This window comes from Chiloscyllium punctatum, chromosome 3 (assembly GCF_047496795.1).
Source record: "Chiloscyllium punctatum isolate Juve2018m chromosome 3, sChiPun1.3, whole genome shotgun sequence".
In the NCBI taxonomy this organism is placed as follows: domain Eukaryota; kingdom Metazoa; phylum Chordata; class Chondrichthyes; order Orectolobiformes; family Hemiscylliidae; genus Chiloscyllium; species Chiloscyllium punctatum.
In genome coordinates this window covers 25,987,348-26,002,347 of record NC_092741.1, presented here as the reverse complement: position 1 = coordinate 26,002,347, position 15,000 = coordinate 25,987,348, and the positions used below count along the sequence as shown (strand labels likewise).

The 15,000-nt window shown below is 50.9% G+C and overlaps 7 non-coding genes across 7 annotated transcripts; all 7 read left to right on the top strand.

The window, feature by feature from the left end:
• Positions 1–667: 667 nt before the first annotated feature.
• LOC140473301 (5S ribosomal RNA) lies at positions 668–786 on the top strand. Its single transcript, XR_011958251.1, has one exon. It is a non-coding gene; the product is annotated as a 5S ribosomal RNA (ribosomal RNA).
• Positions 787–2,300: 1,514 nt separating this feature from the next.
• Positions 2,301–2,419, top strand: LOC140468561 (5S ribosomal RNA). Its single transcript, XR_011955693.1, has one exon. It is a non-coding gene; the product is annotated as a 5S ribosomal RNA (ribosomal RNA).
• A 1,515-nt stretch (positions 2,420–3,934) lies between these two features.
• LOC140475792 (5S ribosomal RNA) lies at positions 3,935–4,053 on the top strand. The gene has a single exon (XR_011960280.1). It is a non-coding gene; the product is annotated as a 5S ribosomal RNA (ribosomal RNA).
• Positions 4,054–5,568: 1,515 nt separating this feature from the next.
• Positions 5,569–5,687, top strand: LOC140468176 (5S ribosomal RNA). Its single transcript, XR_011955609.1, has one exon. It is a non-coding gene; the product is annotated as a 5S ribosomal RNA (ribosomal RNA).
• A 1,515-nt stretch (positions 5,688–7,202) lies between these two features.
• Positions 7,203–7,321, top strand: LOC140475748 (5S ribosomal RNA). Its single transcript, XR_011960238.1, has one exon. It is a non-coding gene; the product is annotated as a 5S ribosomal RNA (ribosomal RNA).
• A 1,515-nt stretch (positions 7,322–8,836) lies between these two features.
• On the top strand, positions 8,837–8,955 carry LOC140467400 (5S ribosomal RNA). The gene has a single exon (XR_011955445.1). It is a non-coding gene; the product is annotated as a 5S ribosomal RNA (ribosomal RNA).
• Positions 8,956–12,014: 3,059 nt separating this feature from the next.
• LOC140469389 (5S ribosomal RNA) lies at positions 12,015–12,133 on the top strand. Its single transcript, XR_011956089.1, has one exon. It is a non-coding gene; the product is annotated as a 5S ribosomal RNA (ribosomal RNA).
• The last annotated feature ends 2,867 nt before the right edge of the window (positions 12,134–15,000 follow it).

The following is a 15,000-nucleotide window of genomic DNA, read 5'->3' as shown; positions in this document are numbered from 1 at the left end:
ACCTGCATGCTTACCTTCATTGAGTGGTGTACAAGAACCCCCAGATCTCTCGGTACTGTCCCTTGACCGAAATTGATTCCATTTAGGTAGTAATCTGCCTTCCTGTTCTTGCCACCAAAGTGGATAAGCATCCATTTATCCACATTAAAGTGCATCTGCCATGCATCTGACCACTCACCTAACTTGTCCAGGTCACCCGGTAATCTCCTAACATCCTCATCACATTTCACCCTGCCACCCAGCTCAGTATCATCAGCAAATTTGCTAATGTTATTGCTAATAGCATCTTCTATATCATGAACATATATTGTAAAAAGCTGCGGTCCCAGTACTGATCCCTGCGGTACCCCACTGGTCACTGCCTGCCATTCCGAAATGGAGGCGTGGAGGAGTGTGGAAGGATGAGAGAATGCAGGCTGCAGCCCTATGAAGCAGGGGGAGGTCTTGCAGTCGGCCTGTGTGGGGATGTGGGAGACGACAGGAGCCTGGTGGGCAAGGGCTAGCTGGAGGGAGGGAGGGAGGGAGGGAGGGAGGGAAGCACGCACGGAGGAGGAAGAGCAAAGAGAAAAGAGAGAAAAAAAAAACAAAGGGGATCAAGAGAAAGAGCAGCAAAGAAAATGTGGCTGGCCAGCACGCCTTGAAGTGGGGAGAAAAGGCAGGGGCCAGCGCCTACGGCCATACTAGTCTGAAAACGCCCGATCTCGTCTGATCTCGGAAGCTAAGCAGACTCAGGCCTGGTTAGTACTTGGATGGGAGACCGCCTGGGAATACCAGGTGCAGTAGGCTTTTTCCGCCAGCAGGGTCTGCTCAAGTCACCCCTCTGCACTCGTGTTGGGCCACGCACGCAATGCAGCGACAGGTTATTTTTGCTGCCGCTGCAGGCAGGAGACAGGGAGGGGAGGAGAGCGGAGCGCTGCCAAAATCAGCAAGAAAGAGGGAAAGAAAGGGATTGGGGCTGCACGCTGTCTGCGGCTGGCAGTCAGGAAAGGAGGGCAATAGACAATAGGTGCAGGAGTTGGCCATTCTGCCCTTGGAGCCTGCACCACCATTCAATATGATCATGGCTGATCATCCTTAATCAGTATCCTGTTCCTGCCTTATCTCCATAAGCCTTGATTCCACTATCCTTGAGAGCTCTGTCCAACTCTTTCTTCAATGAATCCAGAGACTGGGCCTCCACTGCCCTCTGGGGCAGAGCATTCCACACAGCCACCACTCTCTGGGTGAAGACGTTTCTCCTCATCTCTGTCCTAAACGGTCTACCCCGTATTTTTAAGCTGTGTCCTCTGTTTCGGCACTCACGTTTCCTGCCGCCAGAGTGTCCAATCCTTTGATAATCTTATATGTCTCAACCAGATCCCCTCTCAGTCTTCTAAACTCAAGGGTACACGAGCCCAGTCGCTCCAGTCTTTCAGTGTAAGGTAATCCCGCCATTCCAGGAATTGACCTCGTCAACCTACGCTGCACTCCCTCAATAGCCGGAATGTCTCTCCTCAAATTTGGAGACCAGAACTGCACACAGTACTCCAGGTGTGGTCTCACCAGGGCCCTGTACACCTGCAGAAGAACCTCTTTGCTTCTGTACTCGATCCCTCTTGTTATGAAGGCCAGCATGCTATTAGCCTTCTTCACTACCTGCTGTACCTGCATGCTTACCTTCATTGAGTGGTGTACAAGAACCCCCAGATCTCTCGGTACTGTCCCTTGACCGAAATTGATTCCATTTAGGTAGTAATCTGCCTTCCTGTTCTTGCCACCAAAGTGGATAAGCATCCATTTATCCACATTAAAGTGCATCTGCCATGCATCTGACCACTCACCTAACTTGTCCAGGTCACCCGGTAATCTCCTAACATCCTCATCACATTTCACCCTGCCACCCAGCTCAGTATCATCAGCAAATTTGCGAATGTTATTGCTAATAGCATCTTCTATATCATGAACATATATTGTAAAAAGCTGCGGTCCCAGTACTGATCCCTGCGGTACCCCACTGGTCACTGCCTGCCATTCCGAAATGGAGGCGTGGAGGAGTGTGGAAGGATGAAGAATGCAGGCTGCAGCCCTATGAAGCAGGGGGAGGTCTTGCAGTCGGCCTGTGTGGGGATGTGGGAGACGACAGGAGCCTGGTGGGCAAGGGCTAGCTGGAGGGAGGGAGGGAGGGAGGGAAGCACGCACGGAGGAGGAAGAGCAAAGAGAAAAGAGAGAAAAAAAAACCAAAGGGGATCAAGAGAAAGAGCAGCAAAGAAAATGTGGCTGGCCAGCACGCCTTGAAGTGGGGAGAAAAGGCAGGGGCCAGCGCCTACGGCCATACTAGTCGGAAAACGCCCGATCTCGTCTGATCTCGGAAGCTAAGCAGACTCAGGCCTGGTTAGTACTTGGATGGGAGACCGCCTGGGAATACCAGGTGCAGTAGGCTTTTTCCGCCAGCAGGGGCTGCTCAAGTCACCCCTCTGCACTCGTGTTGGGCCACGCACGCAATGCAGCGACAGGTTATTTTTGCTGCCGCTGCAGGCAGGAGACAGGGAGGGGAGGAGAGCGGAGCGCTGCCAAAATCAGCAAGAAAGAGGGAAAGAAAGGGATTGGGGCTGCACGCTGTCTGCGGCTGGCAGTCAGGAAAGGAGGGCAATAGACAATAGGTGCAGGAGTTGGCCATTCTGCCCTTGGAGCCTGCACCACCATTCAATATGATCATGGCTGATCATCCTTAATCAGTATCCTGTTCCTGCCTTATCTCCATAAGCCTTGATTCCACTATCCTTGAGAGCTCTGTCCAACTCTTTCTTCAATGAATCCAGAGACTGGGCCTCCACTGCCCTCTGGGGCAGAGCATTCCACACAGCCACCACTCTCTGGGTGAAGACGTTTCTCCTCATCTCTGTCCTAAACGGTCTACCCCGTATTTTTAAGCTGTGTCCTCTGTTTCGGCACTCACGTTTCCTGCCGCCAGAGTGTCCAATCCTTTGATAATCTTATATGTCTCAACCAGATCCCCTCTCAGTCTTCTAAACTCAAGGGTACACGAGCCCAGTCGCTCCAGTCTTTCAGTGTAAGGTAATCCCGCCATTCCAGGAATTGACCTCGTCAACCTACGCTGCACTCCCTCAATAGCCGGAATGTCTCTCCTCAAATTTGGAGACCAGAACTGCACACAGTACTCCAGGTGTGGTCTCACCAGGGCCCTGTACACCTGCAGAAGAACCTCTTTGCTTCTGTACTCGATCCCTCTTGTTATGAAGGCCAGCATGCTATTAGCCTTCTTCACTACCTGCTGTACCTGCATGCTTACCTTCATTGAGTGGTGTACAAGAACCCCCAGATCTCTCGGTACTGTCCCTTGACCGAAATTGATTCCATTTAGGTAGTAATCTGCCTTCCTGTTCTTGCCACCAAAGTGGATAAGCATCCATTTATCCACATTAAAGTGCATCTGCCATGCATCTGACCACTCACCTAACTTGTCCAGGTCACCCGGTAATCTCCTAACATCCTCATCACATTTCACCCTGCCACCCAGCTCAGTATCATCAGCAAATTTGCTAATGTTATTGCTAATAGCATCTTCTATATCATGAACATATATTGTAAAAAGCTGCGGTCCCAGTACTGATCCCTGCGGTACCCCACTGGTCACTGCCTGCCATTCCGAAATGGAGGCGTGGAGGAGTGTGGAAGGATGAGAGAATGCAGGCTGCAGCCCTATGAAGCAGGGGGAGGTCTTGCAGTCGGCCTGTGTGGGGATGTGGGAGACGACAGGAGCCTGGTGGGCAAGGGCTAGCTGGAGGGAGGGAGGGAGGGAGGGAAGCACGCACGGAGGAGGAAGAGCAAAGAGAAAAGAGAGAAAAAAAAAACAAAGGGGATCAAGAGAAAGAGCAGCAAAGAAAATGTGGCTGGCCAGCACACCTTGAAGTGGGGAGAAAAGGCAGGGGCCAGCGCCTACGGCCATACTAGTCTGAAAACGCCCGATCTCGTCTGATCTCGGAAGCTAAGTAGACTTAGGCCTGGTTAGTACTTGGATGGGAGACCGCCTGGGAATACCAGGTGCAGTAGGCTTTTTCCGCCAGCAGGGGCTGCTCAAGTCACCCCTCTGCACTCGTGTTGGGCCACGCACGCAATGCAGCGACAGGTTATTTTTGCTGCCGCTGCAGGCAGGAGACAGGGAGGGGAGGAGAGCGGAGCGCTGCCAAAATCAGCAAGAAAGAGGGAAAGAAAGGGATTGGGGCTGCACGCTGTCTGCGGCTGGCAGTCAGGAAAGGAGGGCAATAGACAATAGGTGCAGGAGTTGGCCATTCTGCCCTTGGAGCCTGCACCACCATTCAATATGATCATGGCTGATCATCCTTAATCAGTATCCTGTTCCTGCCTTATCTCCATAAGCCTTGATTCCACTATCCTTGAGAGCTCTGTCCAACTCTTTCTTCAATGAATCCAGAGACTGGGCCTCCACTGCCCTCTGGGGCAGAGCATTCCACACAGCCACCACTCTCTGGGTGAAGACGTTTCTCCTCATCTCTGTCCTAAACGGTCTACCCCGTATTTTTAAGCTGTGTCCTCTGTTTCGGCACTCACGTTTCCTGCCGCCAGAGTGTCCAATCCTTTGATAATCTTATATGTCTCAACCAGATCCCCTCTCAGTCTTCTAAACTCAAGGGTACACGAGCCCAGTCGCTCCAGTCTTTCAGTGTAAGGTAATCCCGCCATTCCAGGAATTGACCTCGTCAACCTACGCTGCACTCCCTCAATAGCCGGAATGTCTCTCCTCAAATTTGGAGACCAGAACTGCACACAGTACTCCAGGTGTGGTCTCACCAGGGCCCTGTACACCTGCAGAAGAACCTCTTTGCTTCTGTACTCGATCCCTCTTGTTATGAAGGCCAGCATGCTATTAGCCTTCTTCACTACCTGCTGTACCTGCATGCTTACCTTCATTGAGTGGTGTACAAGAACCCCCAGATCTCTCGGTACTGTCCCTTGACCGAAATTGATTCCATTTAGGTAGTAATCTGCCTTCCTGTTCTTGCCACCAAAGTGGATAAGCATCCATTTATCCACATTAAAGTGCATCTGCCATGCATCTGACCACTCACCTAACTTGTCCAGGTCACCCGGTAATCTCCTAACATCCTCATCACATTTCACCCTGCCACCCAGCTCAGTATCATCAGCAAATTTGCTAATGTTATTGCTAATAGCATCTTCTATATCATGAACATATATTGTAAAAAGCTGCGGTCCCAGTACTGATCCCTGCGGTACCCCACTGGTCACTGCCTGCCATTCCGAAATGGAGGCGTGGAGGAGTGTGGAAGGATGAGAGAATGCAGGCTGCAGCCCTATGAAGCAGGGGGAGGTCTTGCAGTCGGCCTGTGTGGGGATGTGGGAGACGACAGGAGCCTGGTGGGCAAGGGCTAGCTGGAGGGAGGGAGGGAGGGAGGGAAGCACGCACGGAGGAGGAAGAGCAAAGAGAAAAGAGAGAAAAAAAAACCAAAGGGGATCAAGAGAAAGAGCAGCAAAGAAAATGTGGCTGGCCAGCACGCCTTGAAGTGGGGAGAAAAGGCAGGGGCCAGCGCCTACGGCCATACTAGTCTGAAAATGCCTGATCTCATCTGATCTCGGAAGCTAAGCAGACTCAGGCCTGGTTAGTACTTGGATGGGAGACCGCCTGGGAATACCAGGTGCAGTAGGCTTTTTCCGCCAGCAGGGGCTGCTCAAGTCACCCCTCTGCACTCGTGTTGGGCCACGCACGCAATGCAGCGACAGGTTATTTTTGCTGCCGCTGCAGGCAGGAGACAGGGAGGGGAGGAGAGCGGAGCGCTGCCAAAATCAGCAAGAAAGAGGGAAAGAAAGGGATTGGGGCTGCACGCTGTCTGCGGCTGGCAGTCAGGAAAGGAGGGCAATAGACAATAGGTGCAGGAGTTGGCCATTCTGCCCTTGGAGCCTGCACCACCATTCAATATGATCATGGCTGATCATCCTTAATCAGTATCCTGTTCCTGCCTTATCTCCATAAGCCTTGATTCCACTATCCTTGAGAGCTCTGTCCAACTCTTTCTTCAATGAATCCAGAGACTGGGCCTCCACTGCCCTCTGGGGCAGAGCATTCCACACAGCCACCACTCTCTGGGTGAAGACGTTTCTCCTCATCTCTGTCCTAAACGGTCTACCCCGTATTTTTAAGCTGTGTCCTCTGTTTCGGCACTCACGTTTCCTGCCGCCAGAGTGTCCAATCCTTTGATAATCTTATATGTCTCAACCAGATCCCCTCTCAGTCTTCTAAACTCAAGGGTACACGAGCCCAGTCGCTCCAGTCTTTCAGTGTAAGGTAATCCCGCCATTCCAGGAATTGACCTCGTCAACCTACGCTGCACTCCCTCAATAGCCGGAATGTCTCTCCTCAAATTTGGAGACCAGAACTGCACACAGTACTCCAGGTGTGGTCTCACCAGGGCCCTGTACACCTGCAGAAGAACCTCTTTGCTTCTGTACTCGATCCCTCTTGTTATGAAGGCCAGCATGCTATTAGCCTTCTTCACTACCTGCTGTACCTGCATGCTTACCTTCATTGAGTGGTGTACAAGAACCCCCAGATCTCTCGGTACTGTCCCTTGACCGAAATTGATTCCATTTAGGTAGTAATCTGCCTTCGTGTTCTTGCCACCAAAGTGGATAAGCATCCATTTATCCACATTAAAGTGCATCTGCCATGCATCTGACCACTCACCTAACTTGTCCAGGTCACCCGGTAATCTCCTAACATCCTCATCACATTTCACCCTGCCACCCAGCTCAGTATCATCAGCAAATTTGCTAATGTTATTGCTAATAGCATCTTCTATATCATGAACATATATTGTAAAAAGCTGCGGTCCCAGTACTGATCCCTGCGGTACCCCACTGGTCACTGCCTGCCATTCCGAAATGGAGGCGTGGAGGAGTGTGGAAGGATGAGAGAATGCAGGCTGCAGCCCTATGAAGCAGGGGGAGGTCTTGCAGTCGGCCTGTGTGGGGATGTGGGAGACGACAGGAGCCTGGTGGGCAAGGGCTAGCTGGAGGGAGGGAGGGAGGGAGGGAAGCACGCACGGAGGAGGAAGAGCAAAGAGAAAAGAGAGAAAAAAAAACCAAAGGGGATCAAGAGAAAGAGCAGCAAAGAAAATGTGGCTGGCCAGCACGCCTTGAAGTGGGGAGAAAAGGCAGGGGCCCGCGCCTACGGCCATACTAGTCTGAAAACGCCCGATCTCGTCTGATCTCGGAAGCTAAGCAGGCTCAGGCCTGGTTAGTACTTGGATGGGAGACCGCCTGGGAATACCAGGTGCAGTAGGCTTTTTCCGCCAGCAGGGGCTGCTCAAGTCACCCCTCTGCACTCGTGTTGGGCCACGCACGCAATGCAGCGACAGGTTATTTTTGCTGCCGCTGCAGGCAGGAGACAGGGAGGGGAGGAGAGCGGAGCGCTGCCAAAATCAGCAAGAAAGAGGGAAAGAAAGGGATTGGGGCTGCACGCTGTCTGCGGCTGGCAGTCAGGAAAGGAGGGCAATAGACAATAGGTGCAGGAGTTGGCCATTCTGCCCTTGGAGCCTGCACCACCATTCAATATGATCATGGCTGATCATCCTTAATCAGTATCCTGTTCCTGCCTTATCTCCATAAGCCTTGATTCCACTATCCTTGAGAGCTCTGTCCAACTCTTTCTTCAATGAATCCAGAGACTGGGCCTCCACTGCCCTCTGGGGCAGAGCATTCCACACAGCCACCACTCTCTGGGTGAAGACGTTTCTCCTCATCTCTGTCCTAAACGGTCGACCCCGTATTTTTAAGCTGTGTCCTCTGTTTCGGCACTCACGTTTCCTGCCGCCAGAGTGTCCAATCCTTTGATAATCTTATATGTCTCAACCAGATCCCCTCTCAGTCTTCTAAACTCAAGGGTACACGAGCCCAGTCGCTCCAGTCTTTCAGTGTAAGGTAATCCCGCCATTCCAGGAATTGACCTCGTCAACCTACGCTGCACTCCCTCAATAGCCGGAATGTCTCTCCTCAAATTTGGAGACCAGAACTGCACACAGTACTCCAGGTGTGGTCTCACCAGGGCCCTGTACACCTGCAGAAGAACCTCTTTGCTTCTGTACTCGATCCCTCTTGTTATGAAGGCCAGCATGCTATTAGCCTTCTTCACTACCTGCTGTACCTGCATGCTTACCTTCATTGAGTGGTGTACAAGAACCCCCAGATCTCTCGGTACTGTCCCTTGACCGAAATTGATTCCATTTAGGTAGTAATCTGCCTTCCTGTTCTTGCCACCAAAGTGGATAAGCATCCATTTATCCACATTAAAGTGCATCTGCCATGCATCTGACCACTCACCTAACTTGTCCAGGTCACCCGGTAATCTCCTAACATCCTCATCACATTTCACCCTGCCACCCAGCTCAGTATCATCAGCAAATTTGCTAATGTTATTGCTAATAGCATCTTCTATATCATGAACATATATTGTAAAAAGCTGCGGTCCCAGTACTGATCCCTGCGGTACCCCACTGGTCACTGCCTGCCATTCCGAAATGGAGGCGTGGAGGAGTGTGGAAGGATGAGAGAATGCAGGCTGCAGCCCTATGAAGCAGGGGGAGGTCTTGCAGTCGGCCTGTGTGGGGATGTGGGAGACGACAGGAGCCTGGTGGGCAAGGGCTAGCTGGAGGGAGGGAGGGAGGGAGGGAAGCACGCACGGAGGAGGAAGAGCAAAGAGAAAAGAGAGAAAAAAAAACCAAAGGGGATCAAGAGAAAGAGCAGCAAAGAAAATGTGGCTGGCCAGCACGCCTTGAAGTGGGGAGAAAAGGCAGGGGCCAGCGCCTACGGCCATACTAGTCTGAAAACGCCCGATCTCGTCTGATCTCGGAAGCTAAGCAGACTCAGGCCTGGTTAGTACTTGGATGGGAGACCGCCTGGGAATACCAGGTGCGGTAGGCTTTTTCCGCCAGCAGGGGCTGCTCAAGTCACCCCTCTGCACTCGTGTTAGAACATAGAACATAGAACAATACAGCACAGAACAGGCCCTTCGGCCCACGATGTTGTGCCGAACTTCTATCCTAGATTAAGCACCCATCCATGTACCTATCCAAATGCCGCTTAAAGGTCGCCAATGAATCTGACTCTACCACTCCCACGGGCAGCGCATTCCATGCCCCCACCACTCTCTGGGTGAAGAACCCACCCCTGACATCTCCCCTATACCTTCCACCCTTCACCTTAAATTTATGTCCCCTTGTAACACTCTGTTGTACCCGGGGAAAAAGTTTCTGACTGTCTACTCTATCTATTCCTCTGATCATCTTATAAACCTCTATCAAGTCACCCCTCATCCTTCGCCGTTCCAACGAGAAAAGGCCGAGAACTCTCAACCTATCCTCGTAAGACCTACTCTCCATTCCAGGCAACATCCTGGTAAATCTTCTCTGCACCCTCTCCAAAGCTTCCACATCTTTCCTAAAGTGAGGCGACCAGAACTGCACACAGTACTCCAAATGTGGCCTAACCAAAGTCCTGTACAGCTGCAACATCACCTCACGACTCTTGAATTCAATCCCTCTGCTAATGAACGATAATACTCCATAGGCCTTCTTACAAACTCTATCCACCTGAGTGGCAACCTTCAAAGATCTATGTACATAGACCCCAAGATCCCTTTGTTCCTCCACCTGACCAAGAACCCTACCATTAACCCTGTATTCCGCATTCTTATTTGTTCTTCCAAAATGGACAACTTCACACTTGGCAGGGTTGAACTCCATCTGCCACTCCTCAGCCCAGCTCTGCATCATATCTAAGTCCCTCTGCAGCCGACAACAGCCCTCCTCACTGTCCACAACTCCACCTATCTTTGTATCATCTGCAAATTTACTGACCCACCCTTCGACTCCCTCATCTAAGTCATTAATAAAAATTACAAACAGCAGAGGACCCAGAACTGATCCCTGCGGAACTCCACTTGTAACTGGACTCCATGCTGAATATTTACCATCTACTACCACTCTCTGACTTCGACCGGTTAGCCAGTTTTCTATCCAATTGGCCAAATTTCCCTCTATCCCATGCCTCCTGACTTTCCGCATAAGCCTACCATGGGGAACCTTATCAAATGCCTTACTAAAATCCATGTACACTACATCCACTGCTCTACCCTCATCCACATGCTTGGTCACCTCCTCGAAGAATTCAATAAGACTTGTAAGGCAAGACCTACCCTTCACAAATCCGTGCTGGCTGTCCCTAATCAAGCAGTGCCGTTCCAGATACTCGTAAATCCTATCCCTCAGTACCCTTTCCATTACTTTGCCTACCACAGAAGTAAGACTAACTGGCCTGTAATTCCCGGGGTTATCCCTATTCCCTTTTTTGAACAGGGGCACAACATTCGCTACTCTCCAGTCCCCTGGTACCACCCCCGTTGCCAGTGAAGACGAGAAGATCATTGCCAACGGTACTGCAATTTCCTCTCTTGCTTCCCACATAATCCTAGGATATATCCCGTCAGGCCCGGGGGATGCACGCAATGCACGCAATGGGCCACGCACGCAATGCAGCGACAGGTTATTTTTGCTGCTGCTGCAGGCAGGAGACAGGGAGGGGAGGAGAGCGGAGCGCTGCCAAAATCAGCAAGAAAGAGGGAAAGAAAGGGATTGGGGCTGCACGCTGTCTGCGGCTGGCAGTCAGGAAAGGAGGGCAATAGACAATAGGTGCAGGAGTTGGCCATTCTGCCCTTGGAGCCTGCACCACCATTCAATATGATCATGGCTGATCATCCTTAATCAGTATCCTGTTCCTGCCTTATCTCCATAAGCCTTGATTCCACTATCCTTGAGAGCTCTGTCCAACTCTTTCTTCAATGAATCCAGAGACTGGGCCTCCACTGCCCTCTGGGGCAGAGCATTCCACACAGCCACCACTCTCTGGGTGAAGACGTTTCTCCTCATCTCTGTCCTAAACGGTCTACCCCGTATTTTTAAGCTGTGTCCTCTGTTTCGGCACTCACGTTTCCTGCCGCCAGAGTGTCCAATCCTTTGATAATCTTATATGTGTCAACCAGATCCCCTCTCAGTCTTCTAAACTCAAGGGTACACGAGCCCAGTCGCTCCAGTCTTTCAGTGTAAGGTAATCCCGCCATTCCAGGAATTGACCTCGTCAACCTACGCTGCACTCCCTCAATAGCCGGAATGTCTCTCCTCAAATTTGGAGACCAGAACTGCACACAGTACTCCAGGTGTGGTCTCACCAGGGCCCTGTACACCTGCAGAAGAACCTCTTTGCTTCTGTATTCGATCCCTCTTGTTATGAAGGCCAGCATGCTATTAGCCTTCTTCACTACCTGCTGTACCTGCATGCTTACCTTCATTGAGTGGTGTACAAGAACCCCCAGATCTCTCGGTACTGTCCCTTGACCGAAATTGATTCCATTTAGGTAGTAATCTGCCTTCGTGTTCTTGCCACCAAAGTGGATAAGCATCCATTTATCCACATTAAAGTGCATCTGCCATGCATCTGACCACTCACCTAACTTGTCCAGGTCACCCGGTAATCTCCTAACATCCTCATCACATTTCACCCTGCCACCCAGCTCAGTATCATCAGCAAATTTGCTAATGTTATTGCTAATAGCATCTTCTATATCATGAACATATATTGTAAAAAGCTGCGGTCCCAGTACTGATCCCTGCGGTACCCCACTGGTCACTGCCTGCCATTCCGAAATGGAGGCGTGGAGGAATGTGGAAGGATGAGAGAATGCAGGCTGCAGCCCTATGAAGCAGGGGGAGGTCTTGCAGTTGGCCTGTGTGGGGATGTGGGAGACGACAGGAGCCTGGTGGGCAAGGGCTAGCTGGAGGGAGGGAGGGAGGGAGGGAAGCACGCACGGAGGAGGAAGAGCAAAGAGAAAAGAGAGAAAAAAAACAAAGGGGATCAAGAGAAAGAGCAGCAAAGAAAATGTGGCTGGCCAGCACGCCTTGAAGTGGGGAGAAAAGGCAAGGGCCAGCGCCTACGGCCATACTAGTCTGAAAACGCCCGATCTCGTCTGATCTCGGAAGCTAAGCAGACTCTGGCCTGGTTTGTACTTGGATGGGAGACCGCCTGGGAATACCAGGTGCAGTAGGCTTTTTCTGCCAGCAGGGGCTGCTCAAGTCACCCCTCTGCACTCGTGTTAGAACATAGAACATAGAACAATACAGCACAGAACAGGCCCTTCGGCCCACGATGTTGTGCCGAACTTCTATCCTAGATTAAGCACCCATCCATGTACCTATCCAAATGCCGCTTAAAGGTCGCCAATGAATCTGACTCTACCACTCCCACGGGCAGCGCATTCCATGCCCCCACCACTCTCTGGGTGAAGAACCCACCCCTGACATCTCCCCTATACCTTCCACCCTTCACCTTAAATTTATGTCCCCTTGTAACACTCTGTTGTACCCGGGGAAAAAGTTTCTGACTGTCTACTCTATCTATTCCTCTGATCATCTTATAAACCTCTATCAAGTCACCCCTCATCCTTCGCCGTTCCAACGAGAAAAGGCCGAGAACTCTCAACCTATCCTCGTAAGACCTACTCTCCATTCCAGGCAACATCCTGGTAAATCTTCTCTGCACCCTCTCCAAAGCTTCCACATCTTTCCTAAAGTGAGGCGACCAGAACTGCACACAGTACTCCAAATGTGGCCTAACCAAAGTCCTGTACAGCTGCAACATCACCTCACGACTCTTGAATTCAATCCCTCTGCTAATGAACGATAATACTCCATAGGCCTTCTTACAAACTCTATCCACCTGAGTGGCAACCTTCAAAGATCTATGTACATAGACCCCAAGATCCCTCTGTTCCTCCACCTGACCAAGAACCCTACCATTAACCCTGTATTCCGCATTCTTATTTGTTCTTCCAAAATGGACAACTTCACACTTGGCAGGGTTGAACTCCATCTGCCACTCCTCAGCCCAGCTCTGCATCATATCTAAGTCCCTCTGCAGCCGACAACAGCCCTCCTCACTGTCCACAACTCCACCTATCTTTGTATCATCTGCAAATTTACTGACCCACCCTTCGACTCCCTCATCTAAGTCATTAATAAAAATTACAAACAGCAGAGGACCCAGAACTGATCCCTGCGGAACTCCACTTGTAACTGGACTCCATGCTGAATATTTACCATCTACTACCACTCTCTGACTTCGACCGGTTAGCCAGTTTTCTATCCAATTGGCCAAATTTCCCTCTATCCCATGCCTCCTGACTTTCCGCATAAGCCTACCATGGGGAACCTTATCAAATGCCTTACTAAAATCCATGTACACTACATCCACTGCTCTACCCTCATCCACATGCTTGGTCACCTCCTCGAAGAATTCAATAAGACTTGTAAGGCAAGACCTACCCTTCACAAATCCGTGCTGGCTGTCCCTAATCAAGCAGTGCCGTTCCAGATACTCGTAAATCCTATCCCTCAGTACCCTTTCCATTACTTTGCCTACCACAGAAGTAAGACTAACTGGCCTGTAATTCCCGGGGTTATCCCTATTCCCTTTTTTGAACAGGGGCACAACATTCGCTACTCTCCAGTCCCCTGGTACCACCCCCGTTGCCAGTGAAGACGAGAAGATCATTGCCAACGGTACAGCAATTTCCTCTCTTGCTTCCCACATAATCCTAGGATATATCCCGTCAGGCCCGGGGGATGCACGCAATGCACGCAATGGGCCACGCACGCAATGCAGCGACAGGTTATTTTTGCTGCTGCTGCAGGCAGGAGACAGGGAGGGGAGGAGAGCGGAGCGCTGCCAAAATCAGCAAGAAAGAGGGAAAGAAAGGGATTGGGGCTGCACGCTGTCTGCGGCTGGCAGTCAGGAAAGGAGGGCAATAGACAATAGGTGCAGGAGTTGGCCATTCTGCCCTTGGAGCCTGCACCACCATTCAATATGATCATGGCTGATCATCCTTAATCAGTATCCTGTTCCTGCCTTATCTCCATAAGCCTTGATTCCACTATCCTTGAGAGCTCTGTCCAACTCTTTCTTCAATGAATCCAGAGACTGGGCCTCCACTGCCCTCTGGGGCAGAGCATTCCACACAGCCACCACTCTCTGGGTGAAGACGTTTCTCCTCATCTCTGTCCTAAACGGTCTACCCCGTATTTTTAAGCTGTGTCCTCTGTTTCGGCACTCACGTTTCCTGCCGCCAGAGTGTCCAATCCTTTGATAATCTTATATGTCTCAACCAGATCCCCTCTCAGTCTTCTAAACTCAAGGGTACACGAGCCCAGTCGCTCCAGTCTTTCAGTGTAAGGTAATCCCGCCATTCCAGGAATTGACCTCGTCAACCTACGCTGCACTCCCTCAATAGCCGGAATGTCTCTCCTCAAATTTGGAGACCAGAACTGCACACAGTACTCCAGGTGTGGTCTCACCAGGGCCCTGTACACCTGCAGAAGAACCTCTTTGCTTCTGTACTCGATCCCTCTTGTTATGAAGGCCAGCATGCTATTAGCCTTCTTCACTACCTGCTGTACCTGCATGCTTACCTTCATTGAGTGGTGTACAAGAACCCCCAGATCTCTCGGTACTGTCCCTTGACCGAAATTGATTCCATTTAGGTAGTAATCTGCCTTCGTGTTCTTGCCACCAAAGTGGATAAGCATCCATTTATCCACATTAAAGTGCATCTGCCATGCATCTGACCACTCACCTAACTTGTCCAGGTCACCCGGTAATCTCCTAACATCCTCATCACATTTCACCCTGCCACCCAGCTCAGTATCATCAGCAAATTTGCTAATGTTATTGCTAATAGCATCTTCTATATCATGAACATATATTGTAAAAAGCTGCGGTCCCAGTACTGATCCCTGCGGTACCCCACTGGTCACTGCCTGCCATTCCGAAATGGAGGCGTGGAGGAATGTGGAAGGATGAGAGAATGCAGGCTGCAGCCCTATGAAGCAGGGGGAGGTCTTGCAGTTGGCCTGTGTGGGG